Source organism: Sciurus vulgaris (assembly GCF_902686455.1).
Source record: "Sciurus vulgaris genome assembly, chromosome: 5".
NCBI lineage: Eukaryota > Metazoa > Chordata > Mammalia > Rodentia > Sciuridae > Sciurus > Sciurus vulgaris.
In genome coordinates, this window is record NC_136465.1 from 65,466,284 (window position 1) to 65,486,233 (window position 19,950).

The following is a 19,950-nucleotide window of genomic DNA, read 5'->3' on the forward strand; positions in this document are numbered from 1 at the left end:
GTCTCTGGTCTGATTCCGAGGTCCTTAATCCATTTTGAGTTTAGTTTCGTGCATGGTGAGAGATATGGGTTTAGTTTCATTCTGTTGCATATGGATTTCCAATTCTCCCAGCACCATTTGTTGAAGAGGCTATCTTTTCTCCATTGCATATTTTTGGCACCTTTGTCTAGTATGAGAAAATTGTATTTATTTGGGTTTGTGTCCGTGTCCTCTATTCTGTACCATTGATCTACCTTTCTATTTTGGTACCAATATCATGCCGTTTTTGTTACTATTGCTTTGTAGTAGAGTTGAAGATCTGGTATTGCAATACCCACTGTTTCACTCTTCCTGCTAAGGATTGCTTTAGCTATTCTGGGTTTCTTATTCTTCCAGATGAATTTCATAATTGCTTGCTGTAAGGTACGTCAAGAATAACTTTTTTAAAAAAATATATATTTGTTACAATTGACAATACAATTGTTATTGTCAATGGATCTTTTATTTATTTATATGTGGTGCTGAGTATCAAACCCAGGGCCTCAGACATGTCAAACAAACACTTTGGCACTGAGCCACAACTCCAGCCCCACAAGAACAACTCTGAGAAAGAAAAGTTTCACAGTTTCAGAGATCTCAAGTTTCAGAGATCTCAGTCCATGGTCAGTCAACTCCATTGTTCGAGGTCTGAGGTGAGGCAAAACACCATGGCAGAAGGGCATGGTGGAGGAAAGCTTCTCAGCTCATAGCAGCCAGAGAGCAAAAAGGGGAGGCAGAGAGAAGAGTAGTGTGCAAAATAAACGAGGGACAAGAACTATATCTTTATAGTCCAAGGGTATGCCCCCAATGACCTACTTCTTCTAGCCATGTCACACCTGCCTATACTTACTACCCAGTAGTCCATTCAAATTATTAATCCACCAAATGGATTAATCCACTGATGAGGTGATTGCTCTCATAATCTATTTGTGGAGGGGGGGTGTACTGGGGACGGAATTCAAGGGCACTTAACCAGTGAGTCACCTCCCCAGCCCTTTTAAAAAATTTTTTTTTTTTTTTTTTTTTTGAGACAGGGTCTTGCCGAGTTGCTTAGGGCCTCACTAAGTTGCTTAGAAATTGCAATCTTCCTGCCTCAGCTTCCCAAGCTGCTGACATCTCATAATCTATTGATTTCACCTTTGACTATTTCTGCATTGCACTGAGGATAATACTTGCAAACAATGAGCTTTTCTGGGGGACATTTCTAGATCCAAACAGTAAGTGCTTAAAGGATGGTTCCTGTTTTAAGCCTGGATAATAAAATATATCATTAACAAATTACTGTAAAAATGGGGGCTAAAATCAGGGCAGTGGCACACATATCTATAAACACAGCAACTCAGGCTGAGGCAGGAGGATCTCAAGTTTCAGGCCAACCTTGGCAAGACAGAGAGACCTTGTTTTAAAAAGGGGGAAAAAATGTGTGATGGGGCTGGCTTAAAGGAAAAGATGTCAAACTAAGTTCTAGACCTATGTTGTCTATTGTATATTGGTTTCTACTGTAGCTAGGGGCCACATGTGGTTTTTAAAGTTTAAATAAAAATTATATAATTTTAAATTTCCATGTATTCACATTTCAAATACTGTCACCTTGTCACATTACTGCAATACAGAACAGTACAGATATCAAACATGAGCATCACTGTGTGAAGTTCTAATAAATAGTGATTTTTCTAGGCCACTTAGGCTACAAAAAGGGGAAGGTTTTAGAAAGATAAATAAAACTGGACACTAGGACAGTAAAGTATAAGAAGTCTGTAAGTCATTAAAGGACTGCTCTGTTCATGTTCTGAAGAAAGCTTGATGACTACCTTTTACCAGAAGATACTGGTAAACATTCTAAATGACCTTCAGTAAGGAAATCAAATAAACTGTCATACTTCCACAAGTAATAAATGGTGCTATTTTCATACAATGAAATGCATGCCAACATTAAAAACAATGTAGATATTCATTTATTGACAGGAACACATTCAGATGTTAATTTTTTAAATGTTGCAAAACAGCACATCTCATTTTTATAAGATACAAATTAAGATTTATATATTAAAATCTAAAAACACTTATGAAAATGTTAACATTTCAAAATATCAGTTACAAGATTATAAGCTTTCCTTTCTTTTTACTTTTAGAAATACCTACCAATATATGTGTTACATGTTATAATAAAAAATGTTTTAATTAAAAAAAGATTGATGAATGTAAATAATAAGAAGACCAATATGGACTTACAATGAAAGAAATACCATTCGGTTTTCTGTCCAAATGAACACGCTCCTAAAAAATAATCTGAAATAAAGTGTTCCTTACACTGATGTATCATAGATCAGCAAACTACAACGGTTGGGCCAAAACTGGCTTGTTTCATGAGTTTGTGCTGTCCATCAACTAAGAATGGTTTTAACATTTCTAATGGTTGAAAAACAAATAAAAAATTATATTTCCTGCTGCGTGCCGTGGCGCATACCTGTAATCTCAATAGCTCTGGAGGCTGAGGCAGAAGGAGGATCTGAGTTCAAAGCCAGTCTCAGCAACTTAGTGAGGCACTTAGGAACTCAGCAAGACCCTTTCTTTAATAGAATATTTTAAAAAGGGCTGGGGATGTGGCTCAGGGGTTAAGCACCCCTGGGTTCAACCCTCAGTACCTTCCCCCAAATCATATTTCCTAACATAAAAAATTACAGGAGAGGCAGGAGTATAACTCAGTGGTAGAATCCTTGCACAAAAGCCAGCAACAAAACAAAAACAGGAAATTGAGAGACCACAAATAAAATCTAATAGGAACACACTCATGCTTATTCATTCATATGCTGCCTATGGCTGTTTTTGTGCTAGCAGATGAACAGCTGTAACACAGACAGTAGGTGGTGCTTTCATAGCTTCAAACTGCTGCTTCGCTCACCACAAACTGAAGTGACATAGTTATAACTATGCAGCATTTCAGTTGCCATGCAAAGTATCATACCACAACTTTTCCATTTATTTCACCTGTGCACAACATTGTGTTAAGACAGGAAATGAGAAAAACTGACAATTTAAATTCCTGCTGTTAAGGCACAGTAGAATATAGATTATTCTGTTATCAGATTAGATGGCAAAGTATGATGTTTACTGAAAAAATAGAATATAAATATTGATATTACCAGAAAATAAGCATTCATCTAAATATTCCGAACTCATAGGAAACCAACAATCATGAAACTCATGGGAAATGAACAATCATAAGAATAAGAATGTTAAAAATAAATTGTTGTGGGGCTGGGGATATAGCTCAGTTAGTAGAGTGCCTCACATGCATAAGCCTCTGGGTTCAATCCCCAGTACCACAAAAAAATAAAAATTAAAAACAAAATAAATTGTTGATATTAGTGCATCAAAGCAGTGATTCTTCATTAAAAAAAAGTGAAAATAAGATCAAAACGAAAGTTAAATTTCAAAATGGTTCAGCTGTTAGTTATGTAAGGAGAACCATTTACTGATGTTGAGTTGATTACATCATATTAGATTCCCTTGGGCCACAACAGAATTAAACTAGATATCAATAACAGGAAGATTGCTGGAAATAAATTCCCCCAAATACTTGGATATTAATCAGTGCACCTCTGAGCAACTCAGAGGTCAAAGAAAAATCTCAAATAAAAAATGTTTTGAACTGAATGAAAAGAAAAACAGCTTATCAAAATCTGTAGGATGCAGCAGAGGCAGAACATAAAGGGAAATTTGTAGTGTTAACTGCATATTTCAGAGAAGAAAGATATAAAATCATTTAAATAGGTTTCCACCTCTGGACTCTAAATAAGAAGAGCAAATTAAATCCAACATGAGCAGAAAAAAAAATTTTAAAAATTGAAGAAATCATTAAATTGTGAATATAAAATCTACACAGAAACATCAATGAAAACAAAACCTAGTTCATTAAAAAGATCAATAAAAAAAGAAAGGGGGGCTAGGGTTATAGCTCAGTGGTAGAGCGTCTGCCTTGCACATGTGAGGCACTGGGTTCAATCCTCAGCACCACATAAAAATAAGTAAAGGGATTATGTCCATGTACAATTAAAAACATAAAAATAAAAGAAAGGGGATTTCACAACAAATCTCATTAATATAAGAACAAGGAACAATTCTATGCCCACAAATTTGAGACCCTAAATGAAACAGATTCATTTCCTTAAAGGATACAATCTACCAAAACATACGAAGAGATAGACAACTGAAACAGACGTGTATTTATTAAAGAAATGGAATCACTAGTTAATAATCTTCCAAAACAGAAAGTACCTGGCAGTAAGTTCGACCAAACATTTATGGAAGAAATTATACCTATTCTCTACAATCTCTTTCAGAAGGCAGAAGCAGAGGAAATATGTCCTAATTTGTTTTATGAAGCCAGCATTACCCAAATACTAAAACCAAAGGCTATACAAAAGAAAGCTGCAGACCCATATTTTTCATAAACTCAAGATGCAAAAAGTCCGCAAAAGAACATTAGGAAATCCAGTCCAATGAAGTATAAAAAAGAATCATAAAGTGGAATTTATCCCAGGTATACAAGACTGGGTCAACATTCAAAAATTAATGTAACAGGGCTGGGGATATAGCTCAGTTGGTAGAGTGCTTGCCTTGCAAACATAAGGCCCTAGGTTCGATCCCCAGCACGGAAAAAAAAAAAAAAAAAAAAAGAAATTAATGTAATCCACCCATCAATAGGCTAAAAGAAAAATCATATCACAGTCAGGTGTGGTGCTTACTCCTATAATATCAGTGACTTGGGAGGCTGAGACAAGAGGATTAGAAGCTCAAGAGTTCAGCCTTGGCAACTTAGACCCTCTCCAACTTAGTGAAACTCTGTCTCAAAATTAAAAAATAAAAAGGGCGGGGGATGTAGCTCAGTGGTACAGTGTCCCTGGGTTCAATCTTCAATACTCTGGGCAGGGACGGGGGGAATCACAGAACCATACATAGGCAGAAAAAAGCATTTTATAAAACCCAATACCTATTCATGACAAAAACAATCAGTAAACTAGGAATACAGAGAACATTTTTCAACTTGATAAAGAATATCTTAAAAAACCCTACAGCTAATATGACATTAATTGGAAATATGCTGTTTAACTGATTGTGGAAGCCAGTACTTTATGGCTATGGAGAATTCAAGGGTGGGTGGAGGGTGGGGAATCAGATAGAAGGAATGTTACCTCAAAGATTTTCATGTTTTACATATTAAAAATAACCTGAAGTGGGGGGGGGGGGACTCTACAGCTAACATACTTAATGGTGAGAAAATAGAAAGCTTTTCTCACTGAAATCAGGAATGAGGTACGAATGTTCCATCTTCCACTCCTTTTCAACATCATACTGAAATTCTTGTGAATGGAGTAAGATATAAAAAGGAAGTAAAGCATAAAGATTGGGAAGGAAAAAATAAAACTTTTTGTTCACAGATGACATGTTTGCCTATATTGAAAATCTTAAAGAACTTTCCAAAACAAAAAAATTAGTCAAAACAACAAAACTGGAACTAGTGATTACAGCAAAGTTGCAAGATACATTAATATGTCAAATGCTTTTATATGTCTAGAAATGAGCCAGTGGAATTTGAAATTAAAAAATCAGAATACTATTTATACCAGCACACCCCAAAATATACAAATATAAATTTAACAAAATATGTATAAGGTTTATAAGAGAGAACCTACAACAGTGATGAAAACAAGTCAATGATGAACTAAGTAAATGGATAAGAAAACACAATATTACTGTTATAGTTTGGATCTGAAATGTCTCCCAAAGGCTCATGTGTTGAAGGCTTGGTCCTTAACGCAGCAATGTTCAGAGGTGGGGCTTTTGGACGAAGATTGATCATGAGGGCTCAAACCTCATTAGTGGATTAATCCACAGATGGATTAATAATCTGATAGCATTATTGGGAGATGGTAGAAACAGCAGGAGGAGGGGCCTAGAGGGGTCATTAGGGAGTGCCCTGGAAGGGTTAATTTTATTCCCAGCCCCTTCTTCTGTTTCTGCTTTCCCCCTGCCATGAATTAAGTAGCTTTGCTATGCCACACCCTTCTGCCATGTTGTACTATTTCATCACAGACCTAGAAGCAATGGGACCAGCACACCTTGGACTGAAACTATGAGGCAAAATAAATCTTTCCTCTTCTAAGTTGATTTTATCAGGTCTTCTGTCCCCCACACCTCTGTCAAAAAGATACTAACACAATTGTCAAGGCTTTAGTTCTTCTCAATTTGATCTATAGATTAAATACAATGCAAATCAAAATTCCAGCAGGTTATTTTCTGGATACTAACAAGATGATTCTAAAGTGTATAGGGAAAGGCAAAAAACCCAGAATACCCAACACAATTTTGAAGGACAAGAACACAGTTGGAGAAGACAATTCATACTACCAGACTTCGAACCTTGCTATAAAACTACAGTAATTAAGACGGGGTGGGAGATCCATGATGACGGACTAGAGGGAGGCTGCCTTCCTTGTCACTCTGTTAACTCGGGTTTCAAGCAGAGGATATGTTTCCTGATGAGGCACTTTTCCCGTTTATCAACCCCTGCTGTTTACCCCATCTGTCTACTATAATCACCTGCAGTCTGCCAGCATATTGACACATTTTTGAGAGCAGAATGCTTATTGTCAGGCGCCTATCATCTGCCATTTGCCTGCCTCTTGCCTGTCCATTGCCTGCCTTTCACCTATCCATCACCCACTGCCTGAGGTTGACCTACCCATCCTCCTGTCCCACAGTAGTCAGCAAACTGACCGCAGACAGCCAGTGGAGCACCAGCTTCCGGCTGTTGCCTGGAAGTTCACTGTAACAGTACCTGCAGGTTTGGTTACACATGGCTGCCACCATTTTGAGATAACAGGCAGGCCCTGTAGGACCCCTGGCCCAACTGACTGAGGCCCGTCTCCAGGTCCCTAAGTTGACCAATCACTCCCTGCCTCTGGGGCCCTCACATTGACTGACTATTCCCCGCCACCAGGACCCCCAGACCGACTGACTCTGCCCTATCACCAGACCCCCCCAGACCAAGAGATTGCACCCCACCTCCATGATCCCACAACCAGACTGCCCACATCCCACCTCCAGGACCTCCAGTCGACCACACCCACACCCCAAGCAGCAGCTTCCCATTTGCAAAAACATTTGGAAGCCAGTGTGGCCATCTTGGATAATCCTGGAAGCCGTAACTCCGATCATTAGGTGGACAAATCCCATTCTGAGACACCTGCTGGAGACTTGAAGCTCATCATCAGGTACCTCTCATACATCAGGCTACTGAAGACTGGAGGTTTGACTGTTATAGTGTAGATTGTCTTTTATCTACATATTGAAAAATTCTAAGTTTTTATTTCTTTACTTTTCTCGCTCTCTTTTCCTTTTGTTTACCTGTTCCCTAGAGTCTCTTTCTCCCTTTTCTCATGCTAACAACCAACTTCTGTTGATTATACTATCTATTATCTAGAACTTCTATATATTCTATATATTCTTTTCTTATCCCATCAACAGCTACATCCTACATCCACATCCTCTTTGGCCTCCATTAGAAACTGCAGACCTTATTACAAATCTATTTGTTAAACTGAAGATAATAATTGAACTCATTCTGTTTATTACGACAATTTTGTTCTTGTCCTCATAGGGGTTATTTGGTTTAGGGTTGCATACTGTCTGAATTGGGCACTGCTAATATTGATCTCCCCCTTAAAGAAAAGGTTTTGGAAACCTATAGGGTCAGTATAAGCCTATAGAGGGGAAACTGCAATACCCCAGATCTGCACTGCTAGAGGGCAAGATACATGAACAACATGAAAACACAAGGGAAGAAAATGATCCAAACAAATCTGGATTCTCTATTAATAGAATCTAGTGACAGTATGGTAGAACAAATGTCAGAAAAGGACTTCAGATTATACGTGATTAAGATGATTCATGAAGCACATGATGAGATAAGAGAGCAAATGCAGGCAATAAATGATCATATCAATAAGCAGTTGAAAGAGAAACTGCAGGAAGCAAAAGATCATTTCAACAGATAGATTCTCAAAAAAAAATTCTTGAAATGAAGGAAACAATAAACTAAATAAAAAAATCTCAATGGAAAGCATCACCAACAGACTAGACCACTTGGAAGACAGAACCTCAGAAAATGAAGACGAAATATTTAATCTTGAAAATAAAGTTGCCCAAACAGAGAAGATGGTAAGAAATCATGAACAAAATCTCCAAAGAACTTTGGGACATCATGAAAAGACCAAATTTAAGAATTATCAGTATTGAGGAAGGCACAGAGATACAAACCAAAGGAATGAACAACCTACTCAATGAAATAATAACAGAAAATTTGCCAAACCTGAAGAATGAAATGGAAAATCAAATACAAGAGGCTTACAGAACACCAAATGCACAAAATCACAACAGATCCACACCAAGGCACATTATAATGAAAATGCCTAACATACAAAATAAAGATAGGATTTTGAAGGCCATGAGAGAAAAGCATCAGATTACATGTAAGGGGGAGACCAATACAGAGAGCAGCCGACTTCTCAACCCAGACTCTAAAAGCTAGAAGGGCCTGGAACAACATATTTCAAGCTCTGAAAGAACATGGTTGCCAACCAAGAATCCTATACCCAGAAAAACTAACCTTCAGATTTGAAGATGAAATAAAATCCTTCCCTGATAAACAAAAGTTAAAAGAATTTACAAATAGAAAGCCTGCACTATAGAATGTTCTCAACAAAGTATTCCATGAGGAGGAAATGAAAAACAACAATGTAGGTCAGCAAAGGAAAGAACTACCTTAAAGAAAAATCCATTCAAAGGAGAAACCAAGCCAAGTTAAAAAACAAAAATAAGCCCAAATGACTGGGAATACAAATCATATCTCAATAATAACCCTGAACATTAATGGCCTAAACTCCTCAATCAAAAGACATAGACTGGCAGAATGGATTAAAAAGAAAGACCCAACAATATGCTGCCTGCAAGAGACTCATCTCATAGAAAAAGACATCCACAGACTAAAGATGAAAGGATGGGAAAAAACCTATCACGCACATGGACTCAGTAAAAAAGCGAGGGTTTCCATCCTTATATCAGATAAAGTAGACTTCAAGTCAAAGTTAGTCAGAAGGGATAAAGAAGGACATTTCATACTGCTTAAGGGAACCATAAATAAGGAAGAAATAACGATAGTAAATATTTATGCCCCAAACAATGGTGCATCCCTGTACATCAAACAAATCCTTCTCAATTTCAGGAATCACATAGACCACAACACAATAATTCTGGGTGACTTTAATGCACCACTGTCATCACTTGATAGATCTTCCAAACAAAAAACAAACAAAGAAACCATAGAACTCAATAACACAATCAATAACTTAGATTTAATAGACATATATAGAATATTCCATCCATCAATGAGCGGATTCACTTTCTTCTCAGCAGCACATGAAACCTTCTCGAAAATAGACCATATGTTATGCCACAAAGCAGCCCTTAGGAAATGCAAAAGAATAGAGATACTGCCTTGTGTTCTATCAGATCATAATGGAATGAAATTAGAAATCAATGACAAAATAAAAATCAGAAATTACTCCAACAACTAGACACTAAGTAATATGCTATTGGATGAAACATGGATAACAGAAAACATCAGGGAGGAGATTAAAAAATTCTTAGAGGTAAATGGGAGTGATGATACAACATATCAAAATCTCTGGGACACTATGAAAGCAGTACTAAGAGGAAAATTCATTGCATGGAGCGCATTCCAGAAAAGAATAAAAAGTCAACAACTAAATGACCTAACACTACAGCTCAAAGTCCTAGAAAAAGAAGAACAGAACAACACCAAAAGTAGTAGAAGACAGGAAATAATTAAAATCAGAGATGAAAGTGAAACAAAAGAAACAATTCAAAAAATTGACAAAACAAAAAGTTGGTTCTTTGAGAAAGTAAACAAAATAGACAAACCCTTAACCACACTAACAAAGAGAAGGAGAGAGAAAACCCAAATTACTAGAATTCGTGATGAAAAAGGAAACATCACGATAGACACCACTGGAATACGTAACATAATGAGAAGCTACTTTGAAAATCTATATTCCAACAAAATAGAAAGATACTGCAGACATTGACAAATTTCTAGAGAAATATGCTCCTCGCAAACTGAACCAGAAGGACATACACAATTTAACAGATCAATATCAAGCAATGAAATAGAAGAAGCCATCAAAAGCCTACCATCCAAGAAAAGCCCAGGGCCAGGTGGCTTCTCAGCCGTGTTCTACAAGACCTTCAAAGAAGAACTCATTCCAATACTTCTCAAAGTATTCCAGGAAAAAGAATAGGAAGGAACCCTACCAAATTCATTCTATGAAGCTAATATCACCCTCATACCTAAACCAGGCAAAGCCACATCAAGGAAAGAAAATTTTAGACCACTATCCTTGATGAATATAGATGCAAAAATCTCTAACAAAAATCCTAGCAAACCACATCCAAAAACATATTAAGAAGATAGTGCACCACGATCAAGTGGGGTTCATTCCAGGAATGCAAGGATGGTTCAACATCCATAAATCAATAATGTAATCCATCATATCAGTAGACTTAAGCATAAGAATCATATGGTTATTTCAGTTGACATGGAGAAAGCGTTCAACAAAATACAACACCCCTTCATGCTCAAGACACTAGAAAAAATAGGGATAGTAGGAACATACCTGAACATTGTAAAGGCTATTTATGCTAAGCCCACAGCCAACATCATTCTTTTTTTTTTTTTTTTTTTGGCGGTGCTGGGGATTGAACCCAGGGCCTTGTGCTTGCAAGTCAAGCACTCTACCGACTGAGTTATCTCCCCAGCCCTCCAACATCATTCTTAATGGAGAAAAACTGAAAGCATTCCTTTTAAAAAATGGGAACAAGACAGGGATGTCCTCTTTCACCACTTCTATTCAACACTGTCCTCGAAACTCTAGCCAGAGCAATTAGGCAGACTAAAGAAATTAAAGGGGTACGAATAGGAAAAGAGGAACTTAAGCTGTCACTATTTGCTGATGACATGATTCTATATTTAGAGGATCCAAAAACTCCTCTAGAAAACTTCTACACCTCATCAATGAATTCAGCAAAATAGCAGGATATACAATCAACATGCATAAATCTAAAGCATTTTTATACATAAGTGATGAAACATCTGAAAGGGAAATGGGAAAAACAACTCAATAGCCTCAAAAAAATAAAATACTTGGAAATCAATCTAACCAAAGATCTATACAATAAAAACTACAAAACATTGAAGAAAGAAATTGAGGAAGACCTTAGAAGATGGAAAGATCTCCCATGTTCTTGGATAGGCAGAATTAATATTATCAAAATGGCCATACTTCGAAAGGCGCTATACAGATTTAATGCAATTCGAATTAAAATCTCTATGACATTTCTCATAGATACAGAAAAAACAATCATGAAATTCATCTGGAAGAACAAAAGACCCAGAATAGCCAAAGCAATCCTGGGCAGGAAGAGTGATGCAGGAGGTATCACTATACCACACCTTAAACTGTACTATAGGGCAGTAGTAACAAAAACGGCATGGTACTGCACCAAAATAGACAGGTAGATCAATGGTACAGGATAGAAGACATCGAAACATACCCACATAAGTACAGTTATCTCACACTAGACAAAGGTGCCAAAAACTTACAATGGAGAAAAGATAGCCTCTTTAACAAATGGTGCTGGCAAAACTGGAAATCCATATGCAGAAAAATGAAATTAAACCCCTATCTCTCACCCTGTACAGAACTCAACTCAAAATGGGTCAAGGGTCTAGGAATTAGACCTGAGACCCTTCACCAAATAGAAGAAAAAGTAGGTTCGGATCTTCATCACATTGGCTTAGGACCAGACTTCCTTAACAAGCGCAAGAAATAAAAGCAAGAATCAATAAATAGGATAGATTCAAATGAAAAAGTTTTTTCTCAGCACAGGAAACAATCAATAATGTGAAAAGAGAGCCTACAGAGTGGGAGAAAATCTTTTCCACACACACTTCAGACAGAGCACTCATCTCCAAAATTTATAAAGAACTTAAAAAATACACCAAAATACAAGAACCCTATCAATAAATGGGCTAAGAAAATGGGCAGACACTTCACAGAAGAAGATATACAGGTGATCAACAAATATATGAAAAAGTTCTCATCATCCCTAGTCATTAGAGAAATGCAAATTAAAACCACCCCAAGATTTCATCTAACTCCAATTAGAATGGCTATTATCAAGAATATAAACAATAAGAAGTGTTGGCGTGGATGTGGGGGAAAAGGCACACTCATACATTGCTGGTGGAGTTGCAAATTGGTGTAGCCACTCTGGAAAGCAGTATGGAGATTCCTAAGAAAGTTTGGAATGGACCCACCAATTTGACCCAGCTACCCCACTCCTCGGTTTATACCCAAACAACTTAAAATCAGTATACTACAATGATGCAGCCACATCAATGTTCATAGAAGCTCAATTCACAATAGCTAGATTGTGGAACCAACCCAGATGCCCTTCAATTGATGAATGGATAAAGAAACTGTAGTATATATACACAATGGAATATTACTCAGCCATAAAGAAGAGTAAAATTATGGCATTTGCTGGTAAATGGATGAAGTTGGAAAATACAATGCTAAATGAAATAGTCCAAGCCCAAAAACCAAAGGCAGAATGTTTTCCCTGTAAGTGCATGACAATATATAATGATGGAGGGTGGCAGGGGGAAGAGAAGAATGAAGGAAATTTGGATGGTGTAGAGAAAAAAGGGGTGGGAGGGGGTGGGAATGGAAAAACAGTAGAATGAAACAGACAGCATTACCCTGTGTATATGTATGATTACGTGAATGGTGTGAATCTACATTGTGTACAACCACAGAAATGAAAAGTTGTACCCCATTTGTTTACGATGAATCAAAATGTGTCTTTAAAAATAAAAAATATTTTAATAAAAAAAAAAAAAAAAAGGATGGTACTGGTGAAAGAATAGGCAAAAATATCCAATAGAATAGAACACAGAGCCCAGAAACACACTCTTACAAATATGGGCAATGAGGCTGAAGAACTGTAAAGCACTTGACTCATATGTGATGCCATAGGTTTGACTCCCCAGCACTGCACTCAATCAATCAAGCAGCAAATCTTTGACTAAAGAGTAATGGAGAAAAGATAGTCTTAACAGGTGGTACTAGAACAACTAGAAATCCACATATAAAAAAGGAATCTAAACACAGACCTTACTCCCTTCACAAAAATTAGCTCAGACAGCTTGGTGTGGTGGTGCACGCCTATAACCCCAGCAACTCAGGAGGCTGAGGCAGGAGGATCACAAGTTTAAGTATAACCTCAGCAACTTTGTAAGGCCCTAAGCAACTTAGTGATACCCTGTCTCAAAATAAAAAAAATAAAAAAGGGCAAGGGCTGTGACTCAGTGGTAAAGCATTCCTAGGTTAAATCCCCCAGTACCAAAACAAAACAAAAACAAAAAAATTAATTAAGAATGGATCTCAGAGTCAAATATATAATGCAAATCTTTTTATATATGTTTCTAGAAGTTTTATATATAACTTCTAGAAAATAATATAGGAAAAAAACAGATGACCAAGGGCTTGACAATGAGATTTTAGATAAAAACAAAAATATGATGCAAGAAGGAAAAATCTGATAAGCTGAATTTCATTAAAATTACATTTTCTGCTCTGGAAAGACACTGCCAAAAGAATGAAAAGACAAGCCAGAGACAGGGAAAAAATATTTGCAACAGACATATCTCATCCAAAATCTACAAAGAGGGCGGGATATAGCTCACTTGCTATATGAAAATCTACAAAGAGTGCTTGTCTGGGTTTTATTCCCAGCACCGCAAAAAAAAAACAACTCTCAAAACTCAATAATAATAACAACTAAAAAATGAGCCAAAGAGTTTAATTTTTGTGATGGATGTAAAGTCACCAAAGATATACAGATGGCAAATAAACATAAGAAAAAATATTTCACATCTTATGTTATTGGAAAAATACAAATCAAACAGTGATATACCACTGCATGCCTATTAGAATGGTCAAAATTCAGAATACTGGCTGGGCATGGTGGTGCCCATCTGTAATCTCAATCTACTCAAGAGGCTGAAGCAGAAGGATGGCAAGTTTGAGGCCAGTCTGAGCAACTTCATGAGACCCTGCCTCAAAATAAAAACGACAGGAAATGTAGCTCAGGGATATAGTGCATGCATGAGGCCCTGGGTTCAATCCTTAGTACAGCGAAAAAGAAAAAAAAAAAAATTGGAACACTGACATCATCAAATGTTGATTAACTAGGTGAGAACAAAAAATATTCTTGGTTTCTTACAAAACTAATCATATCCTTACCATATGATCTACCAAGTCTACAACTTCATATTTATTCAAAGAAGCTAAAAACTTACACCTACACAAAAATCTGCACAGAGATGTAGCTTTATTCAGAACTGCTAAAATCTGTAAGCAACCAAGGTATCCTTCAGCAGGAGACTCTGGATGATAATGATGTATAAAGCAAATGTAGATTCAATAACTGCAACAAATGTTTAGCACTCTGGAGGAAGATGTTGATAAAAGAGGAGGCTACGCATATGTGAGTACAGAGGATATTGGGAAATGTCTGTACCTATAACTCAATTTTGCTATAAACTAAAACTGTTCTAAAGAGTAAAATCTGTTAAGTAAAAAATGATTATTTAACATCACTACTCTTCTGGAGAGAACAGTTGCTCAACCTGTTGAGTACAGTGGGAATAAAATCAATTGTCAGCTAAAATATAAAGCAAACAATATTGAATGGTTTTCCTTGGTTCTTGATGTACTGAGAGTTGTCTACTTGCTCCTGAACTGTTGTTTATTCAAGAAGACAAAGCCAAATTTGAAGTGACTGAAGAATGGGCACAGTCAGTGAAAATATTTTCAAAGAAATTGGGTAAACACTAATGCACTAATGCAAAATGGAATTTGCAAAGATGGATAGTAGTAAAAATATATGTGGACCAGAGAAAGGCTTATTAACTGGACAAATTTACAAATATTATGAAAATGCAAGGTGTTTAAAGCTATGATTATTCCTTGTATTTTTCATCAGTAGATAAAATGTAGAAAATGTTGATGATTTTTTTTCTTTTTGTACCAGTGATTGAACCCAGGGGCGCTTAACCACTGAGTCACATCTCCAGGCCTTTTTATATTTTGTTTAAAGACAGGGTCTTGCTGAGCTGCTCAGGGCCTCAATAAGTTACTGATGCTGGCTCTGAACTCACGATCCTCCTGCCTCAGCCTCCCAAACTGTTGGGATTACAGGTGTGCACCACCACACCCAGCCCATTAGTGATTTTTAACAGTGAACTTCACAGGTTCACGTAGATTTGACCATCATCATACCAATGAAGTTTTGTCAGGAAAAAGAAGCTTGATATCCTGACACACCTTGCAGTTAAACATTTTATTGCAATTTTTTAAAGTTTGTTTTGAGGCTGGGGATCAAACCAGGGCCTCACACATGCTAAGCATGCTCTCTACTACTAAACTATACCCCTATTCCCTATTGAAATTTTAGAGCTAAAAATGAGAAATGAAATTTTTCTGAATAGGAAGAACCACCCTTAACTACTATTATCAAACAATACTCTGGAAATTAATTCCATGTAGACCTGAAAATATTGTTAATGAACACAATCTAAAATTATAAGGCCTATTATCTGCCAACCCTTCCCAGGATAATATTACTAAGAATTAATCAATGACACACATGTTGGACTGTGTCCTCCCTGTTGAGTCCTCAGGTTAAGAAAGCAGATACACTCAGGGATATACTAACTCCTGGCTCATACAGTAGTGCAAGTACTGTTCCCTAATATTTAAGTTCACATTCCACAGATGATAGTCATGAACCCATCCTTACAATCAAAGAGATGGCACTATCCCTAAAAGATAAACAGATAAGTTTGAATGTCCCTTCATGAATAGTAATAGATAATAAACTGCCCTCTAATTATAACCTGTCTGAAGAAGGAGGAATATGTATGGTTTCCAACATATCCTACTGACCTTGGATTAATACTACTGATCCAGAGAAACAATTTGTACATGCTAAGGAAAAGAAGCACAGTAGTTTTCTCTTCTTTCTTCAACACTGTCTTCTTTTTTGGAGGGATTGAACCTGGTGTCCTTAAATACGGAACTACATTCCTAGTCCCTTTTTTTTTTTTTAAATTCTGAGAGAGTTTCACTAAGTTGCTTAGGACCTCACCAAGTTCCTGAGGCTTGCCTTGAACTTGTGATCCTCCTCCTGCCTCTAAAAGAGATCCCAGAGAGTTGCCTCTCCCCTTTCAAGATGTGACGTTATGGCAAAAAAGACAAAGGCAGCAGCCTATGAATCAAGAAGCAGGTCCTCACTCAGATACCAAATGTGCCACCACCTGAATCTTGGACTTCCCAGCCTCCAGAACTGTGAGAAATAAACCTGTTATTTATAAGCCACACTGTCTATGGTTGTAGTAGACTGGGCAGACTAAATCAGAAAACTGGTACCAAGCCCAGCATGGTGGCACAGGATTATAATCCTGGCAGCTTGGGAGGCTAAGGCAGGAGGATCACAAGTTCAAAGTCAGCCTCAGCAAATTAGTGAGTCCCTAAGCAATTTATTGAGACCCTGTCTCAAAATAAAAATAAAAAGGGTTGGGAATATAGTTCAACAGTAAATTATCCCTGGGGATATTTGGTTGAGGAGGAAATATCTGATGGAACAGGCTGGTTCTTCTTAACTGTTTATAGTACAATGCAATAGGACAGAAATGATTTAAAAAGATGGAATTGTAGCACTTGCTTTGGTGGCACACATACTAAAATTGGAATGATAGATAGAATTATTCATCAAAAAGGAAGCAGAATGTAAAGATTTGGGAAATCCTCAATTTATCCATATTGAAAAAAAATGAGAAAGTTTGTTTGGAAAGAACATTAAGGTTGTGGCCAGAAACCACTTAATAAGGACACTAGTATGGATGAACCATCTCAACAGAATCAAGGTACTATTTTCCAAGACAATGAAAAAGAACCCCAAAGGCAATTTAGAATTCATTAGGATTACCCTTTCGCATTGCAGCCCCAGAGTTCAAGGGCCCTGGGGAAAGCAATTTCAAAGAGGGACCTCTGGTCCTGCTCAATTCTCCTTATTTTGCAGGCTGTTTCTGTGTGAGCATCAGTCACCCTCGGTGCAGTTCCAGCAAGCCCTGTTGTGGCACTTAGCAAATCTATACAGGCATGGTTGCTTCCACACAGATTTTCAAAGGACAAGGCCTCCAGGCAGAATTGTGTGCTCAGGAACCCAGCCTATGGGCAGAGGGAACAGACACACAGTCACGACAAGGATAGAATTACCCAAAGCCATAAATGTTAGGGCCACTGGAAACCCTGGGAGTCTGGCAAAGGCTTCAGGGGCAGGACCCACCATCCCAATAGGTCAGGAAGATTGGAACCTCTGTCATAGTTGGTTAGAAAGCTAAGACCCCAGCTAGACTGTGTCCAGAAGGCATGATGTCTGTCCCAGCAGACTTGGAGGGTACAGTATCAAGAGCATTATTCTCAAGCATTAAGGAATACCAATGGAATATAACTGGTTGGAACTTCAGTTTAAAATTCTAATGGAATTTGACCTCCTCCGTTTTAGGCTTGCTCGGGGTCTTATCTCTCCTTTCTTCCTCCTTTTGGAAGGGGAATGCCTATCCTGTGTCTGTCATACCATTATATTTAGAAGCATTTGGTTTCATAGGTTCATAACTAGAGAGGAATTTGCCACAAGATGACCTATACCTTGAGTTTTACTCATTTCTGAATTATTTAGATGAGATATTGAATTTGGGCTTTTGAGTTGATGCTGAAAATGAGTTAAGATTGTAGAAAATACTGGGATGAGGATCCAAAATGGCGGACTAGAGGGAGGCTGCGTTCCTTGTCGCTCTGTAACGCCGGATTCAAGCAGAGGATATCTGTTTCTCGGTGAGGCAGTTTTTGCTGCTTATCGATCCCCTGCTGTTTACCCCATTTGTCTGTTGTGATCACCTGCAATCTGCCAGCATATCGACGCCTTTTTTGAGAGCAGATTGCTCACTGTCAGGCGTCTATCATCCGCCATTTGCCTGCCTCTCACCTGTCCATCACCTACCTTACCCCTATCCATCACCCAACGCTCGAGGTTCACCTCCCCGATCGTCCGACAGCTGCCAGCAGACTGACCGCAGACCGCCAGTGGAGCACCAGCTGCCTGCTGTCACCTGGAAGTTCACTGTCACAGTACCTGCAGGTTTGATCACACGTGGCCGCCGCCATTTTCCGACAACAGCCAGGCCCCGTAGGACCCCTGGCCGAACTGACTGAGCCCCATCTCCAGGATCCCTCAGCCCGACCGACCACTCCCTGCCTCTGGGGCCCTCACATCAACTGACTGCTCCCTGCTGCCAGGACCCCCAGCCTATCACTGGGAACCCAGACCGACTGATTGCACCCGACCTCCAGGATCCCACAACTACACCAAACACACTGGACCCCCAGGACCCCTGCCGGACCAACTGCACCCGTCTCCAGGACCTCTAGCTGACCACGTCCACCAGTGAGCTGCAACTCCCCATTTGCCAACACATTTGGAAGCCAGAGCAGCCATCTTGGATAATCCTGGAAGCCTTAGCTCCAATCGTGGGGTGGGACAAATCCCATCCTGAGACACCTGCTGGAGGCTTGACGCTCACTGTCAGGTACCTCTCATGCATCAGGCTACTGAACAATGGGAGGTTTCATTAGTATATGACTGTTATACAGTAGATTTTCTTTTTTCTCCTTTTTAAAAAAAAATTTAAGCTTTTATTTCTTTACTTTCTTGCTTTCTTTTCATTTTGTTTACCTGTTCCCTCAGAGTCTCTTTCTCCCTTTTTGGCATGCTAACATCCAATTTCTTTTGATTACACTCTCACCCCTTCTATTTTCTAGAACTTCTGTATATTCTTTTCTTATCCCATTAACAGCCATATTCTACATCCCTCTGCATCCTATTTGTCCTCCATTAGAAACTGCAGACCTTACTGCAAACCTGTTTGTTTTACCAAAGATAACATTTGAACTCATTTTGTTTATTATGACAATTTTGTTATTGTCCCATAGGGGCTACTTGGTCTAGGATTGCATAGTGTCTGAACTGGGCACTGCTAATATTGATCTCCCCTTAAAGAAAGGGTTTTGGAAACCTATAGGGCCACTATAAGCCTATAGGGGGAAATCTGCAATACCCCAGATCTGCAGCGCTAGAGGGGAAGATACATGAACAACATGAAAAAACAAGGGAAGAAAATGATCCAAACAAATCTAGATTCTATAGTAATAGAATCCAATGACAGTATGTTAGAAGAAATGTCAGAAAAGGACTTCAGATTATATATGATTAAGATGATTCACGAAGCAAAGGATGAGATAAGAGAGCAAATGCAGGCAATGAATGATAATACCAATAAGCTGAAAGAGCACCTGCAGGAAGCAAAAGATCATTTCAACAAAGAGATAGAGATTCTCAAAAAAAAACAAACGGAAATCCTTGAAAGGAAGGAGACAATAAACCAAATAAAAAACTTAATGGAAAGCATCACCAACAGACTAGACCACTTGGAAGACAGAACCTCAGACAATGAAGACAAAATATTTAATCTTGAATATAAAGTCACCCAAACAGAGAAGATGGTAAGAAATCATGAACAGAATCTCCAAGAACTATGGGACATCATGAAAAGACCAAATTTAAGAATTACTGGGATTTAGGAAGGCACAGAGATACAAACCAAAG

The 19,950-nt window shown here is 38.1% G+C and overlaps 1 protein-coding gene across 5 annotated transcripts in view; it reads right to left on the reverse strand.

Moving 5' to 3' along the window:
* The window catches only part of BCL2L13 (BCL2 like 13), a 100,289-nt gene that overhangs the window by 58,815 nt on the left and 21,524 nt on the right, over nt 1–19,950 (reverse strand). The gene's annotated exons all lie outside the window — the stretch shown is intronic.